A 14,295-nucleotide genomic window follows, 5' to 3' on the forward strand; every position below is an offset into this window, starting at 1 on the left:
TTCAAGCATGGAATTTCTAGCCATAGAGATTCTATCGTACAGTGATTTCTTTTAGATTTTTACTATATTTGACTCTGCTTTTGTGACACTGAGCCAGTGAGGGTTAAAAGCAACTAGCAGGCTGATTGAACTGAAAGTAACCCACAAGGACATGTTAGAAAAGTATTGAAATGGTAAACAAGGCCATTCCTTGTAGATAGTTATCAGAGCCATGTAAAATAGACTAGAGTTCTTAAAATATAGGCCTGTATTGTTAGAGGATTAACAATAGATACTAATTGTATTTGTCTGTGTTTACATCTTGTTAGAAGTTAAAAACGTAACCAGATTAGCTTGCGAATGCTAATTCTCTTTCATGTCTTAATTGCATTATAATATGCATATGGATAGTTCAGTTAACATTAAGATCAAAGTTGTAAGATATTACAGGAAATAAGAGTACAAGCAGCGTTATCCAGTCCTGTACCAACCAGAAAGTTCTATAAACCGGCATTTCTCATCTTCATAGAAAGTCCGGTTTATAGTCTGGTTGGCACAGGGCCCGCAGGCTCCCAACCTAGCTCTGTGTGGCTCCCCGCAAGCGGCAACCTGTCCTGGCTGCTCTTAACCACAATATATATATACATACATACATATATATACATACACACACACACACACACAACACCCAGACTCCTATGCACTACTGTAATACTAAGTTTAAAGAACCTGATTTTCTCTTTTGCAAATCACCTTTAAGTGGTTTGCCCAAAAGCACACAACAAATTAGGCTCTTCTGCTTTAACCAGTACAGGTGTCATGGAGTCCCCAGGCGATGCTCTGGAACTGCTCCCCACAAAGCCAGTCAGGACTTTGGGGAGCCCCCTCTTCCTTGGAGCAGACTTTTTCAGGGCAAGAAGCTCACACGTCTTCACCTCCTGGGTCTGTCCTTGGAGCATTCAGCATCCTCTGCCCCTCCATGCACTTCCCACAGCGAGCCCATCCCAGCAGTGTCCTGGGGAAGCCACAGGGTCCTGCACCCCCACTTTGCAGTCAGATGTGACTCTCAGCCAGCCAGTAAAACAGAGGTTTATTTGATGACAGGAACACGGTCTAAAACAGAGCTTGCAGGTACCGCAAGCCGGACCCCTCAGCCGGGTCCATTCTGGGGGGCAGTGAGCCAGACCCCCACATCTGCACTTCACTCCTCGCCCCCAGCCAGCTCCAGACTGCCAAGCCCCTCCAGCCCCTCCTCTCTGGCCTTTGTCTCTTCCCCAGGCCAGGAGGCCACCTGACCTCTTTGTTCTCCAACACCTTTAGCATCCCCTTGCAGGGGGGGGAAGGGCCTGGCCATTAGTTGCTAGGCGACAGAGGGTCAGCCAGGAACTGAGGCCCCCCCTCCAGTATTCAGAGGGAACATTAAGAACAGCCCCACTTCATCACAACAGGGCAGTCCTTTCAGAGAGGAGACCTTCTGACTGTGTGTTTAAACAATCTTTACACAATCCTAAAAAGTTAAACCTTAATACTTTTTACTCTTCCCATCAAGAGCTGCTAGCCAGTCTAACCTTCCCAACATATCTTGGCCATGCACATGACATCCATAATTCAGTTTAGAGCCCAACATCCCTTAGCACAACAGGAATAACTCTGGCTCCATGACAGTAACAAGAGAGACTGGGTGCTTAAAGTGTAACCCAGACACACACAGTTAATTGTACAGGATACTCCAGCTTGAGCATCTTGGCTGTTAATACAGCTGGGCTCCATGTCTGGGTGGGAGCTGCTGCTCCTCTCAAGGCACAGTATTCAAGCTTGGAGCTGTCATCTTCAGGAGACAGGGCCCTTCAGGCAAGAGGCAGCCCCGTGCAGTGCAGTTTGAAGTCTCTGGAGGCCATTGCTTGGTCTCATTTGGCATTAGGCAGCCTAATGCTGTGGTGCATCCTGGCTCAGCCTGCTGGGTTATGCTGGGATCTAGAGTGGCCAAAGGCCACAGCTCAGCTTGGCACTGCAGGGTCCAGCCTCCCCAGGAGCCCTGGGTCCGAGGGAGAGGCAGCCCCACACCCTGGCACTGCCACCCCCTGAGCCCAGCACGGTGCCCCGGCCGTGCACTCAGGGGCCTGGCCTCAGCCCCACCTCTGCACTGCCATGGCCCCGCCCGGCGCGGCTGCGGGGCCGAGACCAGGCCCGGACACGAGCCCCGCTGAGGCCAGCACCACTCATCACCCCACCCGAGGCTCTAATTATAGCAGAGCAGCGCCTGGCGAGGTCCTTAAATACAGCCCGCGCCTGGCCCCGCCCTCCGGCCCCGAGGATTGGCCAATCCGCTCGGAACGCAGCCGCCATTGGTTGGAACCTCCTCCGCTGCTGCGTGCCCATTGGTTAAATCGCGGCGCGCTCGCCGCGGTGACGAGTTAAAAACGTGAGGCAGGAAGAGAGTCACGTGGAAGTAGCGGCGTTTCTCTTCCCGGCTGCTTCTGCCCCGCCTCTGGCTGCTCGCGCTTCTCTGATTGGCCGATCTTGCCCGTCTCTCGCTTTCCATTGGTCGAAGGGAGGAAGTAGGCGGGGATTAGCCGCCCCTTGCCCCGCCCCCCTCAGTCGCCATTTCGTTGCTGGAGCGGCCGGAGCTGGGGCTCGCGGGGTAAGTGCGGCTGAGGGACGCGGGGCCGGGGCCGGGTCGGGTCCCGCCGGTTGGGCGCCGCGGTGGCCGTGCGGGGCTCCTGTCCCGTGAGCGGCCTGCGCGGGGGGCCGGGGCTCAGCCCGCCGCTGCGCTGGGGTCGCTGGGCGGCCGGGGCCGGGAGCGTCGGGCAGCCGGAGCCGGGCCGCTGGGCCCCCGCGGGGTCTGCCCGTGCGCGCCTCGCGGACACCTGCCGTTAGCTCCCCGGGCAAATCCCCGCCTCTCCCCTGCCCCGAGGGCGCCGCCCCTTTCCGAGGCCGGTTTCAGGTCTCGCCGCGAGAGGCGGGCTCCCTGGATCCCGGTTTCTGTTCACTCTGTGAAGGGACCGCGGGTGCGGAGTCCGGCTCGTGCAAGAGAACGGCCCGGCTCACACGCGTGTTACTCCTGTGCCCGGCAGGAGCCCGGGGTCCGTGTGGGAAGCGTGTGACCGTGTAACGAGCCTCATGCAGACCCTGTGGCTTGCAATCAAATGACACGGCTGACAGGAGAACTGGCAGCTCCCAACTTTTTAGTGCTTGGCCTTGCAACCCAGCTAACTTAGGGGTTTGAATTTGGCCCAGTCTATCTAACGTTACAGCTGCACATAATCTGTCTTTACCTTTTTAGAAAACATGGGGAAACTATGTAGCAAGCCGAATCTTCCCTGGATGTTCTCTGGTTTCTCTTCTAATGCCGTCTCTCTTCAGGTTTGCATAGACCTTGAGACTTCCCTGGGTACCCAAGTTTCATAAATTTGATGAGTTGTGGTGTTAGGAACAACAATCCTACATTAGCGTCCAGGGGCTGGACTTAATAGCCCAATCTTTCCTATCGTTAGCTACTTTAATTTTAAGGCAGAGAGGTTCAAAGAGTAGCCCATTGAGACTAGGGAGAGGCACATATGACTAAAGTATTGCAAAAGTGGCCCTAGCAAAGCACTTGCTGTGGTAGAAGCTGGCTTCACATGTGAATCTCTGTACCACAGTAGTCTGTTTTAACTTACTTTGTTACTGCTGGTAGTTATGGGTACAGCCTGAAGAGGACTGTGGTCAGATGTTTGGCTGGGTGTATGTTTTCCCCCGTGTGCTGTCCCAGCTCTGCGCAGACAGTTGGCACAGCAGACCTTGAGTGAACTGCCCAATGACCACAAGATCTGTTAAGGTACGAAGGCACCCCGCCAGGTTTATTGTTGATGAAGCACGGTAATAGCACCTGGCAGACTCTGAGGATACAAAGACATGTAACTTAACAAGGGGAATAAATATTTGTGTCCATTTTGACTACACATACACTGACCTGGGAGAGCTATGGTTGCTGTATGTGGAGCTGTGGTTGTCCTGCCGGTCCCCCTGCATGGAGTGGTAGAGATGCAGCCCTGTATTCCATGTAGAATGTTGCGGGAGGACGTGGATGTCGTGAGGTGCTAACATGAAGTTTTCCATGGTCTGCAAAGGGAGGTGAGCTCAGGATTGTTGAACCTGTAGGTCTACAAGAGTATGCAACATCTGTGCTTACTGCCAGAGAAGACCCATTATAGAATCATAGAATATCAGGGTTGGAAGGGACCTCAGGAGGTCATCTAGTCCAACCCCCTGCTCAAAGCAGGACCAATCCCTGACAGATTTTTGCCCCAGAGCCATAAATGGCCCCCTCAAGGATTGAACTCACAACCCTGGGGTTAGCAGGCCAATGCTCAAACCACTTTCCTTCTCCATACAGTGTCCAATATTCACTCTCCAGGCCCTCTGCTCATGGTCTGATGTAGTACTGGCTTGTGGCATCTCACTCAACATATCATCCCAAGTCCTCTTCTTTCTTCTCCTTATCTGGCTCAAGTGTTCTGTGGGTGTAGATTGAGACCCCCTCAAGGTCACAACAGCAGTAGTAGCAGAGAAAATACAAAGAGGTACTATTGTCAGTATAGTCACAACGGAAGGCAAAAGTTAAGGTTCAGAACTCCCTCCCATTGTTCCTCTGAAGTTTTTAACAAGACCTGCTTATTTGTATTTTGGAGTGCTTGTGCACCGCGCCAGCCATGGTTATTATGGCCCGCTAAGGGTGAGGGAAATGAGAGAATTGCTCAGTTGCATGAAATTGAGTGTAGGACAATGCACTGAATACGAGCATTCTGTTCCACAGGCAGTGGTGGTTTTAGCTGATATCTCACTCCTGAGGGTAACAAAGGGACAGAGCACAGCTGCTGCTGGTATCCTGAAGCCATCTGGGCCCTGTACACTGGTAACCTGTTTACTGCAATGGTGCTGCTGACATCACCAATTGATGTGGGAAAGTGACACCCTGTAGAGGAAGAAATAAGGCTGCCATTCCTAGAAACCATCAGCAGAGGATTGCACAGTACCTCCATGAAAGTTTAATTGAGATGTCTCAGGAGGATTCAAGGGATATATAATCCTGTGTACATAAACTGTTCTTCATGACTTCCTCTCCCCACTCAGCCCTCCAACTCTCTAGAGGAATGAAAAGCAGATAACAATTCTGTCTCTTTGTACCACTACCTCTTCCACTGTGAGTAAATTAGTGAAAAGGTTATAACTCTGTCCTGCTAAGTTTGGGGCACCATCAATACATCATTGTAATGGGAAATGCACTCACACGTTCCTTCCCCTGCATTGGGCTCACCCATGCTCAAATGACTGGACTGAGGTAGAGCTGCAAACAGGTCCTGCCTTATGGCATGTCTGTGTCTCAGGCTCCTTGGAGGTATCTATGCTGGTGTGCAGGATGGTGGTGAGTCCACCAAGTATGGCAGGCAGCTCTTTGTAAAAGTGGCAGTTCTGCATCTTGGCGCTGGATTGACTGTTGGCCTCCGTGGTGTTCTGGTCTGCCTGCCGCAGCTCCTTCACTTTCATGCGGCATTGCTGCTGCTCCCTGTCATACCCCTTCTCCTGCAATCATCTCGTAGATGTCCACATTTCTACCGCTGATCCATAGCTGTGCTTGCAGAGCCTCTTCTCCCCATGGTCCCAGAAGATCCAATATCTTCTGTCTACTCCAGGCTGGAGTGTGTAGTTGGCATGGTCGGCCTGGCAGTTGCACACAACAGTGGAGAGCAGCTAGGTGTGCTTGCCAAGCTGGACAATCAGGACAAGGGATTTCAAAAATTTTTAGGGTTTCCAGGGTTTGGGGGTGGGGAGGGCTTCTGGTCTCTGTGACCCCAAGCAGTGCAGTTCACAACTGTGACCAGAGCAGTCAGTAGCAGGCATTGTGGGACACCTGCTGGAGGACTGTTAGGGTTGACATAGGTAATGCAGTGTCTATGCTTGCACTGTGTTAACTTAGTACATCGACCATGTGGCTCAACGCCGCTTGGGGGAGGTGTTTATTGTGTCGCCATAGGGGTGCTTACATCAGTGGGAGACACGTTTCAGTGTAGACACATGCAGAACTAGTTTTATGCAATGTGGCTTATGTCAACCTAACTCTTTAGTGCAGACCAGGCCTTAGCTGGTAAATTTGGTTTGTTCCTTGGTGTTAGCCAAGAAGGCAGCTGTCTGGAAGTCCGTGAGAGATTACTTGAATGCTCTGGGAAGGGAGTGATAAGACAGACTCCTTCATGGAGACTCCCTCCAACTGCCTGGCTATGTAATGACTGTCAGCCATGGGGTGCTGCTATTGAAACTAAATACAGCAAGAACTTTAAATGGGCATTGAAATGTTAGACGCCAAGAGCATACTGAGACGCACCCCAGCCTCATCCCCCTTCAGGACCAGCCTCAGCTGTGTGGTTTCTCCCTCTGATGCCAATCTCCTCTTCCCTGATTTGGGGTGCTGTGCACTGAGGTACACCAATGTTCAGTGCCAGGTAAGGCTGCAGCAGAACTGCCCATCCACCCAAAACTGTAAAAGCTTGAAAATAAGTTGGGGGGGGGGGGGGAAGCTTACCAATGGGCCTAGCAGTGCGAGGACTATGTGACAGTCAGATGTGCTAATCTGATTGAATAGCATGAGGTCACAAGTAAGGTTATGCAATAGAGTGCGAGTTTCATGAAGTTGGAGTGCATGGTTCAGTACCTTTGACCCCACACTGTGTCTCCCCATGGCACCCCTGCACAGCCCTTTGCCTGTTTTTTTTTTCCCTCTCAGCCTGGAATTCTGCATTTCGCCCCCCTCAGACTGAGTCTCCCCATTCACCATCCATATGCCCTGAGCAGATCCAACTGGATTTTGGCCCCGGCTGTACACTTCTCTTGTGAGCTTGTAATCAGTATGAAAATGCAGTGACAGAACAGCCTCTTCAAAACAAAGTGGTTTTTATCCATAGTAGAACTGAGAAGAGGGTGAAAGAACAAAGCCTATATGTATATTCTCATACCTAGAGCTTGCAAGTTTAGGTAGGTCCCAGTTGGCTCAGGCATCCCCCCAGCATGCAGGCTGTTTCACTCAGCCTCAGCCAGGTCCTCAGGCAGTGTCTCCTTTTGAGTTTACAGACTGTCTTATCCATTTCAGGACTCCTTTGTATGTCCTGGGACCCCTGCATCTCACCAAGGATTCGCTGTATTGTCCTGTTACCTCCACCCCCAAAAGCATAGAAATAAGAAGTTATGTCCTGCTTTAGCCTTAACTGTCACAAAAATGGTTGGTTTGTTTTTATTAACACTGTGCTGCTGGAATGTGTTGGCAAAGACCACACTGCAGGAGCCAAAATCTCCCTAGCTTCTAAGACCGGCTTTGTTAATGACTCACTGTGTGGCTTTAGGTAAACTGCTTAGTCTCTCTCTGCCTCACTTCCCAGAGCTGTAAAATGGAGGTATGTACCTCAGATTGTTGTGAGGACTAATTGGCTTATGTTTGTGCAGAGCTCTGAAAATGTAAGTGCTACACATGTTAAATATTATTCCCATTCTTTAGATGTAATGTTAGAAATGGTGTAGACAGAATAAATAGCTATGTATCATTCACTTACTAAAACTTACCTGGATTTATTTGCCTTTAGTGGGGGTTGGTCTCCAGAGACATGCCTGAGAGCAGGGGAGAATAAATGCCATGCATTGTAGGGATCGCGAGTTTCTTCGAGTGCTTGCTCATGTCGATTCCAAGTAGGTGTGTGTGCTGTGTGCACAGTTGCCAGAAGGTTTTTCCCCTAGTGATACCTGTCGTGTAGGTCCAGGCACCCCCTGGAGTTGCGCTGTATATAGGGCCCTGCCGACCCACCGTCTCTTCAGTTCCTCCTTACCACCCATGACAGTTATTTGAGCTGCATGTCTCTTCCCTTGTTTCAGCAAGCCTTCCTCTAGGTTTCTATTGCAGAAACCTGTAAATAGTTTAGAGTTAATGTTTTAGTAGTAGTTAAGACAGTTAATTGGGGGGAAAATACCCCCCAAACAGAAACTTAAGTTTTCCCCTCCCCAGAGACTGGGTTATGCCTCAGTCCCAAGGATTCAAGCCTGTCACAAACCCATGCCAAAGGGTGATCCCTACAAATCCTGTTTGAAATGCCCCAGTGAATCCCATCAGACAGATCATTGTAGGATTTGCAAGGGATTCTGTCCTAGGAACAAAAAGGAGAGGGACTTAATCAACTCTTGGAGGCAGCCCTTTGGCCCCAGGCCAATTGGATCTGGTACCCAGCACCTCAGTGTGGAGTGCACCAGTCTCAATTAGAGAGGCTACAGTGCTCTCGAAGAACTCTGTGCCTAGAGACCCCCAGCACCGTCATTCCCTGGTAACTAAGTCACGTCTTCTGTGGCAGCCTGGCACCACTCCCATTCACCGGTGCCTCCCACGAGGCACAAGAAAACTGATAGAGGACGCTCGCCCACGGTGAGACCAACTGGGAGAGAGAGCTCTAGCAGAGGGTGTCCCAAGCCGGGGCACCCAGCGCCTACCGCACCGGAGGCAGCACCATCGACTATGGGCCAGTGCCAGTGGACTTCCCCGTAAGGGAATGCCAGGTAGAGGAATAGGCTCTCCCTTCCACCCCCCGGACACGTTTGAGGCAACCAGGGACCTGACAGCCATGATGCCACCACAGTTCCCCACAAGGCAAGAGAAAGTGCTGGACACAGACCTCTGGCACTGCAATGTAGTGCAGCACCTTCCAGAGGCAAGCTGGACGTGATGCGGCACCGGTCGCCTTTCCCGCGGCACCGCTCTCCAGCGCCATCCATATCCGCACCGCCATGGCCTCCGCACTCAGAGTTGCAGTCATCAGACTCAGAGGTGGAGTCGTAATCTCCAAGTATAGCCAGCACTGGTCAGAGTTGCACTGCTACAGGCAGGAGACAGCGCGAGCTCCTCCCATGGTGCCTTGGCCAGCGCATGGCCCTTTTGGACCCCGTGGGCATACTACCGGGCCCAGGGGTCCTATTCCAGAAGCTCCCAGCCCGTCACATCAGAAGGACGGGCTCCTCCACTATCCAGGGACCATTTAGCACCGCCCCACGCCAAGATGGATACCGAGATTGACGCTGAGGCCACTGTAGAGCTCAGCACCAAGCATGAGGACACCGCGTAGGGTGAAACTCACAAGCCAGAGGGTCAGGGGGGCCCTATATCTAAGGGCATCCTCATTTTCCTCCCCTGATGAGGCAGTGGCAGGGACAGCAGGGCTCACCAGGAGCTGTTGCGAAGGGTGGCCCAGAACCTTGGCCTCCAAGTGGAGGAGGTGATGGAGTCAGTGGACTCCATGGTGGACATTTTAGCGCCAGAGGGCCCATCAAATGAGGCATTGCCTCTCATAAAGACTATCCAGGCTGCCACCAAAACTCTGTGGCAGATCCCTGCCTCTATCCTCCCTACAGCCAAGGGGATAGAAAGAAAGTACTTTGTACCCTCAAAGGGGTATGAGTACCTCTTCACCTGTCTGCAGCTGGGGTCAATGGTGGTAGCAGCTGCGAATGAGAGGGAAAGGCAGGGTCAAGCAGAGCCCAACACCCAAATCGAAGGACTCAAAGAAGCTGGCGCTCTTCTGCAGAAAGGTGCACTCCGTCAGGAGGCTCCAGCTCCGTATTGCAACTTCAGCTCATGGGATACCATGACACAGGTCAAGGAGTTGCTCCCCGCTGACTCTAAATTGAGTTTGCAGCGATTGTGGAGGAGGGCAAGGCACTGGTGAGGACCTCATTGCAGGCCGCCCTGGATGCGGCAGACTCGGGCACGCAAACCATGTCACCTGAGGAGTAGTTTGTGGCTGCATGTTGGCCCTCCCCCCAGAAGTCCAACAAACAATACAGGACTTGCCCTTTGAAGGCTCGGGATTGTTTTCGAAGCAGACAGACTCCAAACTCCATAGTCTGAAAAATTCAAGGGCAGCATTGAAGTTATTGAGGCTGCGTACACCAGTCCCACAGAGAAAGCACTTTAAGCCCCAACCTCCCCTGCATTTTTACCTGGCACAGCAACATGCTCACTCCTACCTCTCATGTATGTGGCATTCCTAGTCACGATAACTTCAGCCAGGAGGGTATCTGAGCTCAAGGCCTTGACACCTGAACCTCCATATACAGTTTTCTGTAAGGACAAGGCCCAGTTGTGGCCTCATCCAGCCTTTCTGCCTAAGGTCGTATCACAGTTTCATACAAGCCAGGACGTTTTCCTCCCTGTGTTCTACCGTAAGCCACATGCCAACAGCTGGGAGCAAAGACTCCATTCCCTAGACATCAGATGGGCATTGGCTTTCTATATCAAAAGGACAAAACCATTTCATAAATCAAACCAACTCTTTATCACAATAGTGGACAGGATGAAGGGCCTCCTGGTTTCATTGCAGAGAATTTCATCGTGGATCACGTGTTGCATTTGAATTTTCTATGTGCCAGCCCATGTACTGTAAGTGCAGTCCATGAGGGTGAAGGCCTCCTCGGCTGCATTCCTGGCACATGTCCCTATACAGGAGATTTGCAGGGCCATGACACGGTTGTCGATCCATATGTTCACCTCGCATTATGCCATCACTCAACAGACCTGGGATGATGCAGCATTTGGCAGAGCAGTGCTTCAGTCAAGCAATTCACTGTGCTCCAATCTTCCCTCCTGTGGTCTGCTTGGGAGTCACCTACTTGGAATCAACATGAGCAAGCACTCAAAGAAAAGATGGTTACCTACCTTTGGTAACTGTTGTTCAAGATGTGTTCATGTCCATTCCAAGACCCACCCGCCAAATACTTTGTCGGAGCAGTGCTGGCAAGAAGGAACTGAGGAGGCGGCAAGTCGCCAGGGCCCTATATGCAGCGCCATGGAGATGCAACTCCAGGGGGTAGCTGGACCGATAAGACAGATACCACTAGAGGAAAAACCTTCTGGCCACTGTGCATGCGGCCCGCACACACCTACTTGGAATGGACATGAGCAACACATCTCGAAGAACAGTTACAAAAGACCTTACGTTGTGCATAGATCACAGTGGGATTTTGGTGGTACAGAACATAGCACTCCATAGTCTGAGGTCTTACTAATTTGGGACAGTAACTCCATGCTCCTTTTAAAGAATGGGTTCCACCAAAAAGTGTCTTTGTAGAAAATCAAAAACTTTAATGCTTTTTGGCTCATCCTAACTTTCTTAAAAGTATTAAATAGTCTCTAAACTAAGGGATAGTCTTTGCTACTCTTCCTTGAGTCAGTTGCTGGGGATAAATGAGTATTGGTCCTTGGCCTGATATGGATAGTCCTAGCTTCTGCTTGTGTGAAGAGGAATTTTTCCCCCATAAGGGCCCAGCATGAGCTGCGGAGGGGGAGTGCAGAGTCCTGGGGTTGGGATGTACTCGAAAGCTGTGAACTACAAACCAAAATGGAAGCTGCCAGTAACTCGCACTCAAGCTCTGCTGCTCCTACAAAGTTGCTGGAGAAGTAGAGGGAAGTATTTTTCCTCCAGAGAGACTCTCCATTTGCTTGCTCTTCTCAGCAACAGCTGCTATTCATTTATTAGCACTTTCTGTCTCACTGGCTGCTGCTGCAGCCTCCCTGCAAGTGTCTGGTCAAGGGGAATAGCTATGGGTTCATTTTGGGGCACTCTTAATTTTCAAATTTCAAATTGGCTTGACGCAGGAATTACTGTAGGGCATTTTACAGCCTTTGTCAAGCAGGAGGTTGGACTAGATCAGTGGTTCTCAAACTTTTGCACCGGTGACCCCTTTCACATAGCACGCCTCAGAGTGCAACCCCCCCCTTATAAATTAAAAACCCTTTTATATATGTTTAACACAATTATATATGCTGGAGGCAAAGCAGAGTTTAGGGTGGAGGCTGACAGCTCATGACCCCCCATGTAATAACCTCCCAACCCCGAGGGGTCCCAACCCCCAGTTTGAGAACCCCTGGACTAGATAATCATAATGGGCCCCTACTGGCCTTAGAAATCATGAATCTATCAAAGGACAATTTTCCACACCATACGTTAGGACGTAGAACTCATTGCCACGTGTCGTTGAGGCCAACCAGCTATTTGGGTCCTAATCTGGTTATGGTTTTGTAAGCAGAGGGGCAGTCCAAAACCATCATGGGGAACTTTGTCAGGAGTTCATCTCCAGGTCAGCTAAGGAGTAGAATTTGTGCAAAGTTTGACAACCTCCTTTGTAAAGCATGGACACCCAAACTGGAGACACATCCAGTAATGGTCTCTCTACTGCTGTATGTACTGATAATAGCACCCCCTACTGGACTTGATTCCCCCTGCCTTACTGTTCATAGAGCACATTTGCTCCCAACCGCTGCATCATCCTGGGGGCTCATTCAGTTGATTATGCACCTTTGGGTGCCACAGTCTAACACATACAAAATATACCTTGATAATGAAAGGTTTCAAATCCCTGGGGAAACACTTTGTCAAGAGCTGCTGCTAGCTGAAAGTGCTAGCGTGCAATGATTAGACATTGCAAAGTCAAGGTGCCATGTCATCGTCTAACCATGTCTTTAGTTTTATGGGTTTATTTTATATTTTCATCCTTAACATGGCTTCCCCTTTTGACAGCATTCTAACTTGCATGAATAGCTTCTTGTTTTCATGCCATCTTGGTCTTGCTTCTGATTAGAGGACTGGGTCAAAAGAAACCTGATGAGGTTCAACAAGGACAAGTGCAGAGTCCTGCACTTAGGACGGAAGAATCCCATTCACTGTTACAAACTAGGGACCGAATGGCTAGGAAGCAGTTCTGCAGAAAAGGACCTAGGGGTTATAGTGGACAAGAAGCTGGATATGAATCAACAGTGTGCCCTTGTTGCCAAGAAGGCTAATGGCATTTTGGGCTGTATAAGTAAGGACATTGGCAGCAGATTGAGGGATGTGATCATTCCCTTCTATTCGACATTGGTGAGGCCTCATCTGGAGTACTGTGGCCAGTTTTGGGCCCCACACTACAAGAAGGATGTGGAAAAATTGGAAAGAGTCCAGCGGAGGGCAACAAAAATGATTAGGGGGCTGGAGCACATGACTTATGAGGAGAGGCTGAGGGAACTGGGATTGTTTAGTCTGCAGAAGAGAAGAATGAGGGGGGGATTTGATTGCTGCTTTCAACTACCTGAAAGGGGGTTCCAAAAAGGATGGATCTAGACTGTTCTCAGTGGTACCAGATGACAGAACAAGGAGTAATAGTCTCAAGTTGCAGTGGGGGAGGTTTAGGTTGAATATTAGGAAAAACTTTTTCACTCAGAGTGGTGAAGCACTAGAATGGGTTACCTAGGAACGGGGTGGAATCTCCTTCCTTAGAGGTTTTTAAGGTCAGGCTTGACAAAGCCCTGGCTGGGATGATTTAGTTGGGAATTGGTCCTGCTTTGAGCAGGGGGTTGGACTAGATGACCTCCTGAGGTTCCTTCCAACCCTGATATTCTATGATTCATCATAACTAGATTGCTGTCTTTCCCTTGCATGAGATCTAGATCTCAGACTTACAGTCCCACCTACAGCATCTGCTTGTGCTACTTTTCAGTTTCTCTGAGACTGTAGTCAGTTGCACTCCTCAGATGGATGCTGACTTTAGTCTCCTATGGAGAGTTGTTTGCTTTATAAAACAAAAGTCTGGTGGCCTCCACACACCAAACCAGGAACAGCACTGGCAGTAACTGACCTGCATTGTGCTGTCTCCTATACCAAGAGGGGATGATCATTAGGAGCTGCAGTGATTTGCCTCCCTGATCATGTGCTGATTGGATTTTAGGCTGAGCCTGCCCAGAGTTCCACTTGTGGGGGCTGCTTGTGACATGGGCGCTTGACCTATTAGGAATCGGGCTGAGATGATCAGTGTTTCAGTTGGGTGATAACTTCAGTTTGTATCTGGCTAAACTACGTCATGGTGAGAGGCTCTAGTCCCACTGCCAATTGCCTGACAGTTTCCCCTGGCTGCTCTTCCTCCTATGGGTCATGTTTTTGTCAGGGTTTTAATTTGTACCTGGGGGATTTTGTACTTTCTCCCACAGTCTCAGGTGATATGCGCACTCCAAAATGTAACATGAGGTTTAGTTTAGTTTGAGCTAACAGCCAAAGTGGAAGCTAGCTGAGGATCTACCTCTTCCCTTTTCTTGCTTTCTCCCTTCAGAATCAATAGCATCCCGAACAGTAGATGGGAAAATAGCAAATCTACTAAGCCTTACACCTCTCCTGCCATCCCATGCTTGATTTCTCTGAATACTGCAGGACCCTCCTCCTGTGGCAGACTAAACCACCAGATTCTGGCTCTGTAGAAACCCTGAGTCACCTGCCTTTGGTTTCA

At 50.2% G+C, this 14,295-nt stretch overlaps 1 protein-coding gene across 2 annotated transcripts in view; it reads left to right on the forward strand.

Moving 5' to 3' along the window:
* Nucleotides 1–2,392: 2,392 nt before the first annotated feature.
* LOC120385071 (ADP-ribosylation factor 2) overlaps nt 2,393–14,295 on the forward strand; it is a 28,259-nt gene continuing 16,356 nt past the window's right edge. Inside the window, exon 1 of one of the 2 annotated variants that reach the window (XM_039504188.1) lies at nt 2,393–2,620. The gene's annotated coding sequence lies outside the window, so the exon portion shown is untranslated. Of the gene's footprint in view, nt 2,621–3,265; nt 3,343–14,295 lie in introns of those variants that run through there. The other variant, XM_039504190.1, reaches the window with a different exon arrangement.

This window comes from Mauremys reevesii, linkage group 17 (genome assembly GCF_016161935.1).
Source record: "Mauremys reevesii isolate NIE-2019 linkage group 17, ASM1616193v1, whole genome shotgun sequence".
NCBI classification, from domain to species: Eukaryota; Metazoa; Chordata; order Testudines; family Geoemydidae; genus Mauremys; species Mauremys reevesii.